Here is a 15,406-nt window from a genome sequence, read left to right as displayed (position 1 = left end):
GCTTCTTCCATGTATATAGCATTCTTTTATGATTCTTGAACCAAGTGTTAGCTATGATTAAGTTATGCTCTGTGCACACTTTAAAGCTGGATAATGTCGATACAAAGTGACTGAAGCATACAAAGCACAACTACCGTCTCAAACAGTCCCAAAAGCCACTGTTTACTTCTATGCTCTGTGGATGCAAGTGCCAAATTTATCAAATGAACTACCCACTACAGAGCAGACTCTTGTGATTGTTAATAAAAATCTCAACTTCAGGGCCAAGGTTCCTCGCACAGTATTTCCTATGTAGATGTGTCACTAAGCTATCACTCATGTGACTGCAGCTTTCTGTCTTAATACAAATTTACATTCTTTAGAAGTTCAAAAACCAATGCATGAAGTTCCACTTTTTATTCAAAGTACACCTACACCTTCCGACCAGTGCACAAGACGTAAAAGTTGAAATTAGAAAAAAGTCTTCATTAAATTCATGAAATATGTATCTAGAGATTAAAATTTATCGCTATCCTAAATAGAACTACAAATTTCTTATACTTCCGTGCAATAAAAATAATCGACCCTGCCAGGATTCGAACCTGGAATCTTCTGATCCGTAGTCAGACGCGTTATCCATTGCGCCACAGGGCCACACGATTTTACTGGCTCACCTACCGCTATTAGTGAATCCATAAATATTAGCATACTTGTATTTATGCATAGCATGTTTGTATTTCTGCTATTCGCTGGTTTCATTATTCACTCAACATGAAATGCATAGGTTGGGTCTGACTTCACGCACGAACAGCGATGCTCGCACACAAGATGGCGGCTTCACTTTCTGCGAAACACTTTCTCTTTCAGGCAACTAACGATCGTAACATTATATCAGAGCAGCGATGGTGGGGATACAACATTTTGTAGACTGTAATTAAACAGTTCCCTTGTAAGAACGAAGGAAAAACGACCGTTAATATAATAATAATTCAATAAACAACTGATGTCGGTCACACTCGTCGCGATTTGACTTTTACCAGTCTGAGGAAACGCTGAGGCCGTAGCTCCAGTGGCGCAATCGGTTAGCGCACGGTACTTATAAGACAGTGGTCGTGAGCAATGCCGGGGTTGTGAGTTCGAGCCTCACCTGGAGCATACTTTTATTTCGGCTGACATAGCTCACTATTTATGAACCAACAGTTCCATTAATTTGATACATTATGCAGATCCTAACTGTTGAAAAGTGCGTTCACTTCTTTCTAGGGCAAATTGTCATTTTTATGCTAACAGAATGCTTGTACCTGTATCGCATTTCTTCATAACTGAAACTGCAGTTGCTTCTCTGGAATAAGGTATGTTTATGGTATCCGAAAGGAGGAGAAAAATGTGGATTTGTTAGTTTATTGTATTCTTAAAAAATTTTAGAAGTTAAAATACATAATAATTTCCTTGTTGTGGCCATTTTCGCAGTTCTTTTATACAGACTGTAGTTTACAAGAAAAACGCCTTCGGTATGCTATATATAACTTATTTTAGTTTATTTATTAGCACGCGAAAGATGTTTTTCACGTAAAATTACTGCAAATTGGAAGAATATACTAACACTGAACTGTTCACAACTGGGTGCATAAACTACTACTTCTGGCACTAAATGAGCTTCGGAATTAAACTCTGCACACATGCGGCTAAATAACTACCACTCAAACAAAGGCGGAAATGGTTATGAAACAAAGATTCTCAACTTTCTCGGCAAAGTGATTGAAATATCCTATACAAATATAATGAGTTACTAACTCGAACGTAGGTCTACATGTCGGTATTAACAGCATAATTTGTTTTTCTTGTTTTTTCATGTGTGTTGATACGAAAACCACATAACGCTACTACACTACGATTAAAATAACTTTCTAATCGACGTATTTGCGAGTCGAGTTGTGGAAGCGAAGCACACATCTTACCAGTTCTCCAACCGCTAACTTGTTGCCTTTTTGTCAGTAGAGTACCGGTACTTGCGAAACTTTACCGGGAAACGCAGATCCCATAGCGTGCCCAATACACAAATATTTTAAACGAGCTATGTAACCCTTTCTGGATAATGGATTGTCTGCATTATCCGTTGGTTTTGGATCAGACCACTTGGCCGTAACTATAATCCACTTTCTAAAGACGACTGAGAGAGGAGGGATAAAAACATCTTGAGAATTAATTCAGTTATTAAAGTTACGTATAAGAGTATGACTAAGAAAGGACTATAAACTTTGGGAAACACCGGGAAGCGTGAAAATGAAATTCTCATACAAAATACTATACTGTGTTTTGCAGAGGATAAGAAGAAATATGTTAAGGAATAGTTGAGTGCAGTTTGTGGAAAATGGGGGGAAAAAAAACTCTGAGGCGAGTATTTCGGCGAACCCAGTGCGTTTCACAAAAACACTAAAATGATCAAAGGTACGGAATGTTCATTCTGAGATGTGGAGATGTGTCGTTCATATACAGTAATGTACTCCGGTGGAACAGCTGGAGAGTATAAATAGATGGGGGAGGGGGGGGGGGGGAGGATATGCGACTGTTCAGAACAGGAAAACCAGTTTATTGAAATCAGAAATACAATCTGAACCACAATTTTTATTAACACAACTCCAATATATGAGGTAGAACTAAATATAGGTCATCAAGCAGTCGTCGGTGTTGCGTACTGCAGAAAAGTTAGTCGGAAGATACTTCTCAAAAATATTACTAGATTCTGATGACAATACATTGCAAAACTTTTCACTGACATGGCACAATTTAAGATAATCGAATAAAACAAAACATGAGAAAGCATGAGAAAGTGTGCCACGATGTTTCACACAATGAAGTATATCATTGTTTCACTTTTCTAATGCAAGTGTTTTTTTTTTTCTTTTTAAGAAAAGCAACACAAAAATTTTTAGGCACATATATAGGCCTTGGAAAAAACAGAAGAAAATTTTGTCTGAAATAGGGGCAGTAATCTGCAGATTGTTGAAGCTTCCGTTGTCACTTGTTGACGTATTGCGTATTTATTTTACATATAAAGGTGTTCGGCTGGCATTATGTTTAATGATTTTTTTCCTGACATTTCTCCTGCACGAGTGGCTGGCATTGTCAGTGTCACCTTCTTTTACAGGCGGCAGAGTGGTGTCGAGCCTGTGGTCCGAGATTACAATTATACTTGCTGCGCCAACTTCAGGGGGACTTTCAAGGTGATTACAAGTGTGGTTCTCCCCCTGTTGCCAGCAAAATTTGTTCTCTGTAGCACGGGAATTCAGGATCTATTTCTCTTGAGGGTTTCTTCATCAAGCTATTGTCACGTTTATGAATTTAAATGGTTTGCCTGGCACCGACTGTCCGGCCATTCGAACACACACTGTATTAAGCATATCCATTACGGGTATTTTAGAACCCGCAACTGTTAATTGAATGTCAATAAGTGATATAAAACTGCAAATAGTCACTTTTTTGAATAATTATGTTTCATTCCATAACCGGTTTTCGAACCTTTTCAGGTTCATCTTCAGATGATGTACCTCCAGAAACTATCGGCAGATGAACCTGAAAAGGTTCGAAAACCGATTCATGGAATCAAACAATCATTCAAAAAACTGACTGGTTGCAGTGTTATGTAACTTATTTAAAAACGGTATTGGAGGCTGGTTGAGATGGAGAAATAGGTTGTGGCGAAGCACGTGCTTTGTGAGACCAAACAGGACATAAAATCGACCCACGAGCGCATGTTCTTGCTGTGGAGAAGAGCTTCCTTTGTTCGGGAATGCCATTCACAGGCATGACGCGAGTCTTATCAAGAAAGAAGAAAGCCTAAAAATAAACGGATCCTGCATAACGGTGCTGCAGTGAACGACCGCTGCATTAAAATGGGGACAACCACAAAGGTAATGACTGGGGATGTGTAAGTCCATTAACGAACTAGATCAAATGAACTGCTTCGGGAAAGGAACTGTTCGGAGCGATCTTCCCTTCTCGCTTCCCCTTCCCACAGGAAGTCAGGATGCGCGTGAAAGAAGCTCTCCTTCCTCGGGCATGGATGTGTGTGATGTCCTTACGTTAGTTAGGTTTAACTAGTTCTAAGTTCTAGAGGACTGATGATAGAAGTTAAGTCCCATAGTGCTCAGAGCCATTTGAACCATTTTGAACTATGGGGCTCGAAGGTCATGGAAACATGAAAAACCAGTAGGTATCTCTATTTTTACATTTAGAAAAAATTATAGTAAGTATGTCATTGTTTCCTGCATTTTGCTCCTGGTTAACCGTAGCTCAAGAATACTTTCCTGCACAGCAAACGCTTCTCAACGGTTTATCAAATTCGTGGAATTCACTGCAACTAACATGTCTAAAATTATATTCTAGGCTCTACACTCACGTTCAAATTCATCCCTGTTACGTGTAAAAAGGGAATACTTTTCTTGTAATTCTTTAGTGAACTTGCACTTTCTTTTAGACGTGTTAGCAATTAGTGACTTGTGAAACACCAATAACTCACTGAAAACGACGTTAAGGTTTAGCTCCGCAGGGTGATGGGCAGTGCGGGGAAAGGACGTCTTGCTCAGCGCTCACAACGCAGTGCTTTCACTTCGTACCCTTTACCTACCACGTCAAAAATTACACATGATAATAACAAGGATTAGTGAAAGCGCAGTATAAAAACACGCACACTGTGTTCCTAAGAATCATTAAATTTTTTGTAGACTAATTTTGCTTTCTGACTTAACAGTTTAAGGGTTTTCTACGTGCTCTTATTTATTCGTCCTTCGACATTAATAATGAACCATGGGGTTCACTTGAAGTAGTTTATCTAACTAGTACAATAAGCACTACTTCGATGTTACCATTACAGCAACGGGCTCGACTACAGTGCTACGCCAACAATGGTCGGCGAATCTTCCAACCGAGTAAACGTTAGAAAACCACTAAAAAAACCTTGGCCAAAGATCCGTAGAAGAAAGCAAATAGACAATCTGTGCTGCCAATATAACCGATTTTCCGTTAGACCTAACGCTTCAAGATCATGATGAAAGGGGAAATTTTCTTTAACGGCTGACGAACTTAACGGAAACTACGTTCTTTCTTACTGAAAATTCTGCCTTCAGCTGCACTTTCAACGTATAATACTGTTGAATAATAAGGTTTCTCATGATAGCGCAATGTTCAGTTTTGTAGTAAATACAAGAACGCAGTTAATTTGTCCATTTGCAACACTGCTGAGTGCAAATAGCCTGTCGCCAATTTCACGATCGATTAGACTTGTTCGACAGTACTCTAAACGAGCAACAATCGTACAAGCGTTCAGTGGTCGCGTCTTTAAACAGAACATAGTGAAGTCACAGCTTACAGTTCTTTGTGTCTTAGCTGCGTTATCTGTTAAAAACGCGTAATGTATGATATGAGGGCACGTTTCGCAATGAGAGGCTCTAAGATGAACTACTTAGGGATTGGATTCTTAAAACATAAGATAGGTTTGGTGAATAATTTCCACAGTACAAATTTTGGCACTGTATAGTGAGTAACAATAACAAATATTTAGATCTGAAAGCTTATGTAATTTCACCAAAGCATGTTAAGAGCTGCAAATTGTAAAAACCAATGTGCCAAAAAGTTACTGATTATTGGCATTTTAGTAATAAATTACACATTTTTAAAGTTCCCAACATTAACCGAATGTACTGCAGACGATATTGTTTACGCACTTAAGGTCACCTTGGAGGAATTTGATTTGGACTAAAAAATTATTATAGGCTTCGGAACATTCAAGAGTGTTTTATGACCGAAGTAACTAATGATGTACATGGAAGACTAAAAAGACATCGCAGGACTGGTCCTTGTTCGATGCTTGTGCCACTCCATTCATGTTGCTGTCTCCCACGCCTTAATGGGACCTTACGGAATTTTGAATTTGTTTTCCGAGACAGTTTCGCTGCGTCATAGGTTCGGCAGATTGACTATGAAGAACTCAGAACGATTAATGAAGGTCACGCCCTGTTAAAAAATCGTTAGACCCTATGAAACACGTGGCTGGCCGTATGTTTGACTGTAGAATGATTTTAAAATCAGTGGAATGAACTAAAGACATTTATAAATACCTAACTTGAAACTATATTGCTAAATTATTGTATAATTTGTACAAAGGTGGGAGCAATATGGCTTTATTTTCATTTTGTGCCCTATACTAGAAGAGCTCCAAAGATTCAACAAAAAGTTTGAAGCCAAAAATACTGATCCATGTAAACCAGATTTATCAACACTAATCGGGATTTTGGTCTCTAAAGTGGTCATACGTCGTCCAAACATTGACCCCTAACAGTTAAGTGTTGCAAATTATTTGGACGCAGAATACTACCTTTGGTTCGGATTGTATCAATTATAAAATGGTGAAGTTAGTTTTCTTTGAGCTTTTCATGTGTTCGTTCGATTATCTGCTAAAATGACTTGCATCAATTTGATGACTTATAAAAATTTACCGAAGGTTCACGAAGAATCTGTAACTCCTCTGGTGTTCCATTTGAAATATTCAAGTAACGAATAGGATTGCAATTTAACACGAACTTTACAGTGTGGGGAGAGGTAGAGTATGAAAACGCAACTCGCAAAAATCCCTTCAAGGAATTGTGTGGTTCTGGTTTTGCTTTTTCCACTTTTTACCTTATTCGAATGCTTAAGTCTAAAGGATTTTTACTGTAATGTATGCAATAAAAATCTTAACTTAGAAATACAGTGAAGATAAATATGGTAATGTAATTTTAAATATACTGTTGGTGCCAAAACGAAGAGGCTAAACTTGTTATTCATACGAATTACCTCAAAGTAATACATATGGTTGCAACAGTGTAAAGTTATAAGCTTCCGACATCTACAGCTACCACTGACAACCAAGATTCCAGTACTGAAAGAGACGATTTAGATTTAGCTGTATAACGTTTGAGTGTTATATGTGAGATGAATAAATAAAATCAGTAAAAATTTATATCTGCTGCCTTTTTATCCTGACGGATTTTATTCGCGGAAAAAATATTTTAACGGATTTTTGACGGTAACTGCAGCATTGTTAACGGAATGTTAAAATTGCAGGCAATATGTGAAAGTGTTTTTTCTCTATGGTACATGGGCAGTAACGTGCCGGTTTCTCGTACAGTTTTAGGGAACAAATGAGAGACAAGAAAAGAGGCCATGTATACCCAGGACTGTAAATAAAATAATCCGGTAGTCATCTATGATTAATTGTAGTTAAGGTTGTTCATGAGAAGGTGCCGTAAATCACAGCCGACGTTTATAGGGAAGCCCGGAGTAGTTAGGTTGGAACCGACTGACTGTGAGCATTTATCAATCCATGTAATGGGATGTTTTACTCAATGAGCGTCCACGACCACCGCGATGTCATTTTTGAGCTTTTTTGCCCAACGAGCTGCCAGCAAATGTCAAAGTACTAATAACGTTAATACAGAAAGTATTCAGATCTATTTAAAACTTACCTACGTGCCAGCAAAATGACAGCGTAGCATTAGTAATTTGGTGATTAATAAACATTGGTTTTTAAGTGGTTCTGAGTTATTTTATGAGGACTTGTCCCTAGTCTCCTCCTCAACCCTGCATAAAACATGATTTGGTTCTCCGTCTCCCTCAGCTCCGAACCTGGGTGCCGCAAAAGGTTTCTATTGTTATTTCAAACGTCTTGTGAGCTTTTGGTGGTACGACAGTTGCGCTTTCGAATACATTTCATATATCGCGGTTACAGTAAAATTGTCATTCGACAAAATTCACGTCAATGTATGCGTAATTACGCAGCCATAGGAATAATTTTCAGTAATTTAAAATGTTATTTCTGTGGCTGACGACAGCAGTCTTAGATATTCTCATCTGAATTACCACAATCAGTCGCAGCAACCTGTTGATCTTTTACTGCGCAACAAACAGCTGACACTACATTCGTTATCTTCACAATCACTCAAGAACGCACTTCTCCAGTTACAGGTTGCCAGGCCCTTGAAAATTTGTCCCGTAGATACAGTGAAGACGAAATAAAAAAAAAATAATAAATAAAAAAACCAGATGGTTAATATTCCTGTAACTCTGCGTTCGAGAATTTAGCAAGCAGGAACAAACGTATGATACAATTAAAATTCTATGTTTTACGTACTGAGGAGTACGGAGGTAGCCGTAGACCACAGTATGTACTCACATCCGAGGGGTGAGGATGGGGAGGGGTAATCTGCAGTAATGAACCTCTCTCTTGATGAGAGGTTGTTTAGAATCATGTGAATGATTTAAGTAACTGGTGACATTTGAGTGAAATTAAGCTTAGACAAAAGCTGTTCTTTTAAGAACAATGTTCCACTTTACAGCAAGTCCTTTCTAATTAACACGCACACTTATGTGTACATAGTGAATTCAATAATAACTTTCTGAGAAAATTATAAGCATCACTTTTCCGTCTTTGACTCTACCTCATTCCTGGCATCTATCTCAGTTCAGACGGTCGAACATCGTCTAAAGACAGTTCGCATCCATATATACATAAGTAAGTTCCCACGGCTTATTTAGAATCGCTGCACTGTGCTTCTGACATTGTTCTGCCACCTGGATAACGCTGGAGCTCTGAGGAACATTCCAGCAACGCTATGAAAACGCGACGGCGCAGGCAGTACTGAGTAAAAAACACCGACTGCAATCACGAACGTCACAGTTTCTTAAAAATATTTTTGGAAATGCGGAAGCGTCCGATCCCGCCCGTCTGCTTTGACCCATGACGTCACAAATATGGCGGAAGCGACCATAAACCACGATTCCAATATGGCGCATATAAAGTCGTTACGTACACATTATGAGGACGAAATTACATCGAAAACACACGCACACGCACACGCGCGTTCCACAAAATGCCTAATGACACTAACAGGACAAGCGCGGTAAATAGGGGGTTTTTGGGTGGGAAAAAACTAAATATAAACACAAGCAAAACGACGAAAAAAAAACAGGCATCACAAAACTTACCAATACCACTAAACACAATATCATCTGGAATCGGACCCTTCCCTTGACCTATATAGCTCAACAGCAGCTCCCGATCGCATAAATTGGGATCGAACACTTCCCTTGACCTGTTATCCTTACGATATCTCCACATACAGCCGTCCCTGGCCCGAGACGCCGGAACTTTAAGTAAGCCCCATTTCTTCATGACATACTGAACACTTCACGACTTCATCCAAAAAACCGAATAGTTGAAGAAATTTCATTAGAGACAACGTACTGTCCCCCATCATAGCCGACAACCGAAAACTGTTGACCCCCGTCAAGCATATCCATACCTACCCAAAGACATAAAAAAAAGCAATTTACCAAAATTCACACATGACGCCACACTCGCAAACTAACCCAAAAACGTCACCTAACACACCACCAGAGAGCACCACTGATCGCATCGAAACGACACCTACAAACACACCACTCTCACAAACTAAATTCCGCGCCGTCGTGACGTCACACACCACAACAGCGTTACGTCACGGGTCAAAGCCGACACATGGGATCGGACGCTTCGGTCAACCCACATTTTTCAAGCAAGTATTTTAAAACAACAGTACCGGAGGACTACCATCGACTTTTACTTATTATGGGCTAGAAAATTAAAAGATGGAAAAATTGAACAAATAACACAAAACTGCACATCGTCTATCAAAAATATCACAGGGTTTTGAGGGCAGAATGAAAAGGGAGTACAACTTAACTGTTAACAAGCAAATATAAAAGTGTTCCATGTGAAAACTGGCTTCACTAATAATTATTTAGTCATTTTCCCTTGACATTCACATTACTCTTACAATGTGAACAATTATTACAAGGCCATCCAAGTTTTACGCTTACAAATTAACAATGGCAAACTTATGTAATTAAAGTTTTCGTTCTCGTCATATGACGAGATGAAACCTTTACTTACTTGTTTCAGATTTGCGTAAAAATCCAAGTGCCTAGTTCACTGAATGAGCTACACTTGGACTTATCGCTAAGCAAGTCACTGCTTCCGTAAACAGTTGCAGGAAAGAGAAAATTTAGTGTGCATACTATAACCCTTTCACGTCTAGCATGCAATGACAGCCAGCACTAATAAGATGGCCACAGAAGGTACGAGCCAAAGCCTCTTTCGAATTATTGTCTGCATTGAATTTTACAAATTCAAATTCACAAATCAATATGGTTAAATGAAATGCGGGTAGTTGTGGAGTGTTGGCTCCAGAACGTTAGAAGAAAAAGATGTTGAATTCCTTTCTTTCGTTTCCCTCCGTCTTATAACTACAGGTATATCTAAAACCAAGCAACCTTGCCATGCAGTAACCAGGATGCATTTTCCGCCGTGACACTCACAGCTGCACTGCATCTCAACAAATTGGGCAGTTTGAATGTAGTTTCCGATCGATGAACAACATCCAACACTGAATGCACTAAGTTTATCACTCCAGAAGTAAACTACTAGCTCCATAGCGCACTACAGCTGCACCTGTCGCGCATTGATACACTGCCTCATTTTACTACGCGAGTCAGATGTCGCTTTTGAACACTGCCGCTCGCTTATTCTTGACTCAACAAAGACCCGCACGCCTCTGAACTTAGCTGGTGGTGCTTGCTCAGCCAAAGAAGATGTAAAGAAGAAAGCAAAGTAATACCTACACAATTGGACATGCTGCCTCATGCGAACAGAGTAATTGTCTTGTAAACGTAAATGTTTTATTATATTTATCGGCCTCATGGACGGAACATGTTCCATAACCGGTTTCTACTTCTTAACAAGTCATCGACAGACAATTCGTTTAAAGAAGAAATAAAAATGGGGGCAGTGAAATGCGAAGTAACTAAATAATAAAATCAGACTAACCTCTATTCACTGTTCGACGCAACTTAATGCTTTTCGTAGTAACTCGTCTAGTATAGCTGAACATGTCGGGTGGGGACCACAAGGTAAACATATGACAACTGCTCTCTGATTGTTTGAAGTAATGGCTACAGTTAATTACGGAATAGCATAAATAGCTTTTAAATCACAAATATAGAATTCAAAAATTAAAATATAAGATTGATTTTTAGATATGGCCTTCCCAAAGTGAAAATTCGTAGTAAACAAATAACAAAACAATTAAGTCAGGTAAAAGAAATGGCTCTAAGCACTATGGGACTTAACATCTATGGTCATCAGTCCCCTAGAACTTAGAACCACTTAAACCTAACTAAGCTAAGGACATCACACAACACCCAGTCATCACGAGGCAGAGAAAATCCCTGACCCCGCCGGGAATCGAACCCGGGAACCCGGGCGCGGGAAGCGAGAACGCTACCGCACGACCACGAGCTGCGGACAATTAGTCAGGTAAGGTAGCGGCCACAGACGTGGTCCGTGAGTGACGAAGTGCTCACCGATGACCACAAGTGTACACAAAGCAGTCAGTAGTATGGAATGACTTTTAAATTCATATAGTATTAAACCAAAAAGAGAGATGGCAACAAAAGAACCACAACAAAGTAAAAAATAAGACACAGGACTTCAAATATTTCAAGTAGGGCTTAGTCACGGAAATTGCTTTGTTCATTAAACAGCTGATCTGGGTAAATTGAAAAACTCACTACAAATTTGAAGCTGTTCCAGACAGCTTTCTTTAGTAATTTAATGGCATATCTAGATGTTGATCATGCGTCCTACTTTATGCCCGCATTTTCTAAAAAGAGAACCATGAAGTGTCTTATTACTGCTTGTGTTACAATGTTCTATCAAACAGGCATCGAAAGATCTACCTGTTTAGCGTACGTATAATTTAGAACAAGAGCCACATTTTATCTTATCGGCCGACTTCGTGTATTTGTTATGAACACTCTTTCGTTACGCCGTATTTTCTCTCAAAGTTGATTACCAATAAAGAAAGTTATTCTAGTTTTATTCTTGGGGAAAGATCGAACAATTTGTTCAGATGCTTTTCCTCTATTACGTTAACACAATCATTTATTTTATTATTGATCTAATCACGGCCACAAATTTTTCTTAATCAGATAATTAATTTCGGTCAACGATCACTATCTTCAAAACTGAGAAAGTCCGGTTTACATCTTGTCTTTAAATCGTCAACATATAGGGCCTAATGATGTCCATGGTGCAGAATTTTTTTGGGTGAGTGTGACTGGGTGGCAATTAATTAATGAACCGCATCTACATCTACATGATTACTCTGCAATTCACATTTAAGTGCTTGGCAGAGGGTTCATCGAACCACAGTCATACTATCTCCCTACCATTCCACTCCCGAACAGCGCGCGGGAAAAACGAACACCTAAACCTTTCTGTTAGAGCTCTGATTTCTCTTATTTTATTTTGATGATCGTTCCTATCTATGTACGTTGGGCTCAACAAAATATTTTCGCATTCGGAAGAGAAAGTTGGTGACTGAAATTTCGTAAATAGATCTCGCCGCGACGAAAAACGTCTTTGCTTTAATGACTTCCAACTCGCATATCATATCTGCCACACTCTCTTCCCTATTACGTGATAATACAAAACGAGCTGCCCTTTTTTGCACCCTTTCGATGTCTTCCGTCAATCCCACCTGGTAAGGATCCCACACCGCGCAGCAATATTCTAACAGAGGACGAACGAGTGTAGTGTAAACTGTCTCTTTAGTGGACTTGTTGCATCTTCTAAGTGTCCTGCCAATGAAACGCAATCTTTGGCTCGCCTTCCCCACAATATTATCTATGTGGTCTTTCCAACTGAAGTTGTTCGTAATTTTAACACCCAGGTACTTAGTTGAATTGACAGCCTTGAGAATTGTACTATTTATCGAGTAATCGAAATCCAACGGATTTCTTTTGGAACTCATGTGGATCACCTCACACTTTTCGTTATTTATCGTCAACTGCCACCTGCCACACCATACATCAACCTTTTCTAAATCGCTTTGCAACTGATACTGGTATTTGGATGACCTCACTAGACGGTAAATTACAGCATCATCGAACTATGTGAAAAAAAGTTAAATTAGTTACAAGCACTTTAGTCAATATGTAAAAGTCACTACAGATATTCGGATTTAGGTTATGACATATTCGATATGCCTTGCCACGCAGCGCAGACGAATAGCGAAATTCTTCATGACCCTCTGAAGTGTCAGATCATGGATGGTGTCGATGACCTCCTGAATAACTGTTTTCAGCTCAGCAATGGTTATGGGGCTATTGCTGTACACCTTGTCTTTAGTATAGCCTCATAAAAGGGAGTCGCACGTGTTCAGATCCGGAGAATAGGACGACCAATCTAGGGCCATCCCAGTGGCCTTTGGGTGCGCCAAAGAATGCGGTCCTCAAAGTGCTCCTGCAGGACATCAAACACTCTTCTGCTTCGATGGGGTCGAGCTCCGTCTTGCATGAACCACATCTTGTCGAAATCAGGGTTCAAATGGCTCTGAGCACTATGGGACTTAATTTCTGAGGTCATCAGTCCCCTAGAACTTAGAACTAGTTAAACCTAACTAACTTAAGGACATCACACACATCCATGCCCGAGGCAGGATTCGAACCTGCGACTGTAGCGGTCCGCGGTTCCAGACTGTAGCGCCTAGAACCGCTCGGCCACCATCCATAGACTGGCCGGCTCACCGGACCTCGACACAAGTCCGCCGGGCGGATTCGTGCCGGGGACCAGGCGCTCCTTCCCGCTCCGGATCGAAATCAGGGTCACTTTGGATATTGAGGATGAAATAATCTTTCAAAACCTTCACGTCCATCAAGGAATATGGCACCGATTATTCTGTGACTGGACATTGCACACCACAGTCACCCGTTGAGGGTGAAGAGACTTCTCGATCGCGAAATTCGGATTCTCAGTCCCCCAGATGTGGCGATTTTGCTTATTGACGAACCCATCCAAATGAAAGCAGGCTTCGTCACTAAACTGAACCGTGCATGCGCATACTAATTCCCATCATGCACCGCGGCCAATCGTGCAGTTTAAACGTCCTAGTGCTAACCGTTCAGAAATTATGACAATTTTATTTCATATCGTTCAATAATTGTAACGCTGTATATGTGCAGTGACTCAGGTCTGAAGACGGTCGTCGGTGACCGAAATTAATTACCAGATTACTAAAGTTTTGTGGTCCGTGACAGGATTTATAGTAACATAAATATTTCCTTGATCGCTGTGGAACGTTATTGCAAATATGTTGCAACTCGATAATACAAGGCATTTATTTATCTGAGAGTCTCGTTTAACAGATATATGCTTGTTCGGTTAATTAACTTGTTATATATTCTTGTGTTCACTATGTTATTGCTACCTGTTTTAATATCACATTTTACGAACTACAAGACGCTACGGACTTTATGACACATCTTAATTTTCAAGTAAATTTTAAAAAAAGTACACTTTTACCATTTTTACTATTCGACTGCAAAGCCATGCTAAAAAAAATTCTTAGGTTATAAAACTGGCCGAGGTAAGGTTCGGCAAGCACGGAGACAAGCAATAGAAACTTCGTCGAGTGCGGAAGGGGGTTATCTTGCTGAAATGTAAGCCCAGGGTGGCTGTAGAGTATCGTCGACGTACCGCTGTGCTGTAAGGGTGACGCAGATGAGAACCAAGGCGGTCCTGCTATGAACTGGAGCCCCAGAGCATCAGTGGTGGTTGCCGGGCACCAGGGCGCGCGGCTGTCAGGGTGGTCTCCTACCGCAGACACGTCTTCGCCGCTCACTGGGACTTAGTTCAAAGCTTGTAAGGTGGCTATATTTCTGCACCTTACAAGCACCCATCCACATACTTTTCCATGATCCACAAACACAATTAAGTATCATACGATGGGTTGTAAATCGTATATATGAATATACAGGGTGGTCCATTGATCGTGACCGGCCCAAAAATTTCACGAAATAAGTGTCAAACGAAAAAACTACAAAGAACGAAACTCGTCTAGCTTGAAGGGGGAAACCAGATGGCGCTATGGTTGGCCCGCTAGATGGCGCTGCCATAAGTCAAACGGATATCAACTGCGTTTTTTTTAAATAGCAACCTCCATTTTTATTACATATACGTGTAGTACGTAAAGAAATATTAATGTTTTAGTTGGACCACTTTTTTCGCTTTGTGATAGATGCCGCTGTAATAGTCACAAACATACGGCTCACAATTCTAGACGAACAGCTGGTAACAGGTAGGTTTTTTCAATTAAAATACAGAACGTAGGTACGTTTGAACATTTTATTTCGGTTGTTCCAATGTGATACATGTACCTTTGTGAACTTATCATTTCTGAGAACGCATGCTGTTACAGCGTGATTACCTGTAAATACCACATTAATGCAATAAATGCTCAGAATGATGTCCGTCAACCTCAATGCATTTGGCAATACGTGTAACGACATTCCT

General features: G+C 39.9%; 1 protein-coding gene and 2 non-coding genes across 3 annotated transcripts in view; 2 read left to right on the top strand and 1 right to left on the bottom strand.

Annotated features, from left to right (window-relative positions):
• The window catches only part of LOC126101418 (chondroadherin-like protein), a gene marked incomplete at its 3' end in the record, with an annotated part of 212,176 nt that overhangs the window by 162,469 nt on the left and 34,301 nt on the right, over nt 1–15,406 (top strand). The gene's annotated exons all lie outside the window — the stretch shown is intronic.
• Nucleotides 561–633, bottom strand: Trnar-acg (transfer RNA arginine (anticodon ACG)). The gene has a single exon. It is a non-coding gene; the product is annotated as a tRNA-Arg (tRNA).
• Trnai-uau (transfer RNA isoleucine (anticodon UAU)) lies at nt 1,043–1,134 on the top strand. The gene is given in 2 exon segments: nt 1,043–1,080; nt 1,099–1,134. It is a non-coding gene; the product is annotated as a tRNA-Ile (tRNA).

The sequence above is a fragment of the Schistocerca cancellata genome, chromosome 9 (genome assembly GCF_023864275.1).
Source record: "Schistocerca cancellata isolate TAMUIC-IGC-003103 chromosome 9, iqSchCanc2.1, whole genome shotgun sequence".
Lineage (NCBI taxonomy): Eukaryota > Metazoa > Arthropoda > Insecta > Orthoptera > Acrididae > Schistocerca > Schistocerca cancellata.
This window is presented reverse-complemented; position numbering and strand designations above follow the sequence as displayed.